The sequence below is a fragment of the Cervus canadensis genome, chromosome 30, assembly GCF_019320065.1.
Source record: "Cervus canadensis isolate Bull #8, Minnesota chromosome 30, ASM1932006v1, whole genome shotgun sequence".
Lineage (NCBI taxonomy): Eukaryota > Metazoa > Chordata > Mammalia > Artiodactyla > Cervidae > Cervus > Cervus canadensis.
The window spans coordinates 30,653,044-30,659,095 of NC_057415.1; the positions used below are offsets into that span (position 1 = coordinate 30,653,044).

At 43.1% G+C, this 6,052-nt stretch overlaps 1 pseudogene; it reads left to right on the plus strand.

Moving 5' to 3' along the window:
• Window positions 1-5,848, plus strand: part of LOC122431797 — a 73,123-nt pseudogene extending 67,275 nt beyond the window's left edge.
• The last annotated feature ends 204 nt before the right edge of the window (window positions 5,849-6,052 follow it).

Below are 6,052 nucleotides of genomic sequence, written 5' to 3' on the forward strand. Positions count from 1 at the left end.
TCTCTTTATGATTCTTTATTGCTCACTTACATGAGTTCTCACAGTGGATACTGAAAATAAAATACTCTTTTACATCTCCAGTCCTTTTGGTTTTGAATAGGTTGATTGCCTGGGGACTGATACTACAAAGTTTAGATTACAGATGCCTGAAGAATATTTATTAACTCCAAGGGAGGAAAACAGTTATGAAATGAAGTAGTTATTTAAATCTAATTCTACTTACTAATAATGTCTTGCCTTATTTTTCTTAAATCAGCCTTAAATGTGTGGTCAAAACATATCTGACTTCACTTGATTTTGGAAACTTCTTAGCGTTGCAAAGCAATGGCCCATAATCTCGGCATACTAGCGTAACTATTTTCGTTTTGCCTATTTTATTTTCATTTCAGGCTTTGTTTTCATATTTATATACAATTTTGCCTGGTGGTAATTATACAGTAGAAGTGAAACTTAAGTCTTGCTTTCTTCCTGGTTAAAGTTTCAGCATAAGTGAGTTTATGCATTATCTTCATAATGATCATTTTAAATGTCTAGACAACAGACGCATGAGCTGGCATTTCACTTAAGCACGCCATAATGGGTTAGGAAGTATTTACCGAGCTCCTACTGTGTGCCATATCCAATTCCAGGCCCCCAGGAACCCAGCACTCAGTCAGACAAAGCCTCTGCTAGGACTGCGGCAGGGTCCCACTCCGGGGATGAGTGCGCCACTCACCTTGTCTACTGAAGTGACACCCCTGGAGCAGAGTGGAGTCTGTGTGCTTCACGCAGAAAAGACGCTTAGTTGGGCGGGAGAGGGATTCCATTAGCACCTTTAGCGGGTAGGTGAATGGAAATAAGAGCCAGGGGCAGGCCTAGGGATATATACAGACAGTGCCTGACATATGATGGCTCAACTTAATGATTTTTCAACACTACGATTTTGTGAAAGTAATTCACACTCAGTAGAAACCATACTTTGAATTTCGATCTTGCACTAGTGAAATGAGGTACGAAACTCTCTTGTGGTGCTGGGCAGTGGCAGCAAGCTGAAGCTCCCCGTCAGCCACAAAGTCACGAAGGTGGACCACCCAAACACCTTAAACACTCTGTTCTCATACAAGCATTCTGTTTCTCACTTTCAGTACAGTACTCAATAAAATGCGTGAGATACTCAGCACTTTATAAAGATAAAATAGGCTTTGTGTTTGGAGAAGGAAATGGCAACTCACTCCAGCATTCTTGCCTGAGAAATCCCATGGCAGAGAAGCCTGGTAGGCTCTGGCCCATGGGGTCGCAAAAGAGTTGGACACGACTTAGTGACTGAACAACAACAAAAACAGGCTTTGTGTTAGAAGATTGTACCCATCTGTAGGCTACAGCAACTGTTTTGAACATATTTAAGGTAAGTTAGGATAAGCTAAACTATGCTGTTCAGTAAGTTAGGCATATAAATTCATTTTCAACTTAACAATGTTTTCCGCTTACTGAAAACACTGAGCTGACTCAGACATGCTACTTTCATGGCTGTCACTATAGATTATCAAACTGTTCTAAGGCATTAAACCAATCTTCATTGCTACTACAGACAGTGTCTCATTTTTAACAGAAACTCATCAATACTGAGTGCTAAAATTTTTAAAAAACAAACGCCCACTGAGTTAGTTCACAATAGTGCCTTAGAGAAGCTATGGATTTAAATATATATGCGCCCTGGGCTTCTTATTCTTCCTTCAGTTACTTCCTTTAGTATCTAAGATGATGCTATCAGATCAGATCCTAAAGGCAAGTTAAAATTGTACACTGAATGTTTATAGTCTATGTCATAGACTCTCATGCTCTATGAGAAGGAAGAAGAAGGTGTGAACAGCCTATTCCAACAATCCTTATATCTCCTCTTCCCTAACCCTGAGAGGCAGCACACAGCTTCTCAGGAGCTGGCTCTTTTCTCTCCCATCACTGGCCCCTCCACAATCATGCCTTGAGTAGCTTCCACTTCCAGTCCAGACACTTCCTCCTGAGCCAGGTCTTCCCTGACTCCTGACTGAAAGAGCTTCCCACACCACCCTCCTCGCTGGGGCAGGCCTCAACTGAGGCCCTTTGCTCTAGGAGTAATGAACTTGCCTTTTCACCTGGACCTTTCCTACCACATCATGGAGGCCAGGACCTGCCCTTGCTTCCTATTGTCCCCAGCAGTGACATGTGGCTGGGTCATGATAGATGCTCAACAGATAGCTGCATGGTCCAATAAGACAGATGAGTCAGAACAGTCTAACAGACTGATAACAGATTAGAAGCCATGGTCACCAGCTTGATGTGATCCTTGGCAATCTGGCACTTCAGGAATCCCTGATGAATTCAAGATTCCTGACTTTTCTTCTTGCAGAAGCTCAGGGACATTAGTGAGTCTTGTGTATTTTTCCCACATAATCCTAATCACTCTCTTCTTTTCATTTTCAGTTATCCCTAATTCAGACCCTGCTGCTCATTAAAGTTCTTTAAGTCCTCAGGTTATTCTGTTCTATCTTTTAACCCTACCTCAACTTCCATTTCAGGACAGAAAAAGCATATCATATTGCTCCTGTGTCAAAATGAAAAAAATTTTTTTAATCTCATATTTCATGAACACCTTATAGTAATACCTTTTCTTCACCCCTTAAAAACCACTCTGAACAGGGGGTATATTGTTATCCCATTTCACAGGTAGGGAATGAAACCTCATTGAGGTTAAGCTATCTGCCTGAAACCTCATAGGCAAGAAATAGGAGGAAGAATTGAAACCCAGGCAGGTTCTGATCGAAGAGTCGGACACGACTGAGCAACTGGACAACAAGACTCTGTTCTGAGCTGGGGGCTCTTTCCTTTTACTCTTGCGGCTGTCAATACCAAATGCCCAACCAATGTCAGAAAGCTGTTCTCCTCCTAGGTTGGCCACTTACTTCCATGAGAATATTCATGACCATTGCCTTCTTGCATCATGTTGTGCTCAGCAAATGGGAGTAAATGCTAATGCTGTCCCAACGTCACAGGACTATAAAAAAGAGAGTCATGGGCCTGAAAGCCAAGCAGGAAAGCTGGAGTCTTTGATGTGTCTTTGTGTTGCTCATCAGAACAGCATGTTCCAAGGCATAATGTCTACTTTGAGAAAGCCTTAGTATGGCTCTGAGGGCTAGGTTACAACACCCATAAATCACAGTGACACTCAAGTTTACAACATTGCAGGCTGCTCTTCATAAGCCAACTCACACACCTCAGGTGAGTCGGACAACCGGGCTTGTGAGCACAGCCTCTGGATCTGAACATGAAAAAATGTCCACACTGGAGGGATCTTAGAGAATATTCAGCCCAGTTTTCTTGTTTTACCCACAAAGAAACTGAGGCCCAAGGTTCTGGCCCTACTCTGACCCTCAGTCTCCCCATGTGAGGGGAGCTTATTCCTCCTTAAAGGTGCTTTCCAATCTTACTTCTGTGAGGCAAAGTAGAGCCATAAAGGCTCAAACTTGCTCTTCAGACTAAATGTGCTCTGCCAGAGCTCAGGGAACACGGCCAGAGACTACCAACAAAGATGGGGCAGAGACTGCTTCTAAGACAGGAATGAGAAGGAGCCACAGCACATTTGGGGCCACAGGTGGCCCTCCTTGGTTGTATAAAAGATAATGGAGACTAGTTCCACCTACCATCCTCCAAGTAGTCCAAATCTTTAGAACAAGAACAAGGTGTGAGCCAACTGTGTTACGTGTACCCCCATGGAGATAAGCAAAAAAAAAAAAAAAGGACTGTCTTAATTTTAAGCATAACAGTTTGAATAGAACAGGAGTGAAGGAGTCGGGCACTCATTGACTCTTCAGTAATAAATTAAGTGCAAACTTGCAGAGGTTGAACTGCGTAGCTGGCTTTGAAGATAGAACTGGTCAAAAAATCAACCATGGAGCTTGGACGCCTCCTTGTGGTAGAGCTGCATTACTGTCAGGGACAATTCCTCTTCACCCACTTGGAGCCCTTACCTCCGTCCAGGATTCACTATATTTTAATCAACTGAGAGCCTTCTGTATACCAGACTCTGGGCTATGTGCCTTCACATATCTAATCTGACCAATGTTCACATCATGTGAATATAATTAGGCCCACTCTATAGACAATGCAGGAGAACCTTTAAAAACTTAAATCGCTTGTCCAGAATTATAAACCTAGTAAGAATTTCAACCAAGATCTGGGAAATTCCCAGTCCAGGTCTCCTTTCTCAGTATCACAGTCAGTTCAAAGTGTTGAGGACACAGAGATGAACAAGATATAGCCCCTGTTGGGCTATTCTGATCCTACCATGTTCACATATTTTAACTGAACGTACTGACTCATATTAAACAATCAGAATGCAAAGCCCTAAGTGCTGTTTGCACAGAGGTAGGAACTGAATGCAATCAATGTGCCTGGAACCTTGGCACTCACTGCCCCAATCTCAGGGCATCCCTGACCAGAATCCCTGGAGCGGAGAATTGGTGAGTGAACCTGAGCTAGTTCATAGGCATGGCTATGAACACTTGGGTAAGAAATGAAGCCCTGGGTTGAATAATTGTAAAAACAGACATCATTAACCAAGCCAAAACTTCAAATGGTCCAAGTCAAGGCAGAGTCCAAAGAGAGTTAATAAGTCTTCCAATTGTCTTTCATAGCACTTAATATGTCCAGTCAAGAAGATAGGAACCTGTGGGATCTCCAGAGAAAGTCAGGCCATTAGTTTGGTCTATTGATCGGAGTGACAGGTTAAGAAACAACTGTGGCCAAACGAGACCTGGGCATCTATTTTTGCAAGGTACCAGAATGCCATTTTCTGTCTGCTACCGATAGGAAACCATCCCACAAGAGAGAAAAGCAGTCAGATTTATTTTGGAGCTGGTCTTCTTTTATATATTGGCTGGTCAAAAGGTTCATTCAGTTGTTTCCATAAAATGGCTCCTGTGTGCATGCTAAGTCACTCAGTTGTGTCCAACTCTTTGCAACGCTATGGACTGTAGTTCATAGTCCTCGAGCTCCTCGGTCTATGGGAGTCTCCAGGCAAGAATACTGGAGTGGGTTGCCATGCCCTCCTCTAGGGTATCTTCCCAACCCAGGGATCAAACCAATATCTCTTCAGTCCACCTGCATCGGCAGGAAGCTTCACCACTAGTGCCTCCTGGAAGCAGCACTTCATTGTCTTTAACCTCATTGGAAACAATGTTGTTAGACTGTTTACGACAGCTGGCACATCAGCTTGCATTTCAAAACAATTATCAAAATTGGTAACCTTTTGTGTAGCCATTTTAATATTGAAGATGGGGGGGGAGCAACATTTTCTTTATACTATGCTTTATTATTTCAAGAAAGGTAAAATGCGAGGCAGAGACCCCCTGCACCCGTAGGAACACGGCCCTGTGAGCGGTGCGGGCCGCGGTCAGCTCCCAGCACGCCCTGCTCATCACAGCCCGGGGGGCTGCGGGCGGGCGCCCTCCCCGCGCTGCGCGCCTGGCCCGGCTCTGCTGTCGGTGCGGAAATTCACAGAAAAACATGAATGGGTAACAACAGAAAACGGTGTTGGAACAGTGGGAAGTAGCAATTTTGCACAGGAAGCTTTGGGAGATGTTGTTTACTATAGTCTGCCTGAAGTTGGGACAAAGTTGAGCAAGAGGAGTTTGGTGTTTTGGAAAGTGTGAAAGGGGCTAGTGAACTCTATTCTCCTCTATCAGGAGAAGTAACTGAAATTAATAAAGCTCTAGCAGAAAATCCTGGACTTGTCAACAAAGCTTGTTATGAAGATGGTTTGCTGATCAAGATGACATTCAGTAACCCTTCAGAACTAGATGAACTAATGAATGAAGAAGCATATGAGAAATAAAATCTATTGAGGGGTGAAAATGGAACCCCTAAATAAACTACTTTGAAACAACTTAATCTAGCATAGTTGTCTTAAATTAGTGGTGGATAGATATTTAAAGAGCAACTTTTAGCAAAAGAAACTACTTGTAACAATGTTTCCTGAAGAAAATACCCCTTAACCTTCTAATGACTTCAGATAAACACTGTGCATCTTTTCCACAGC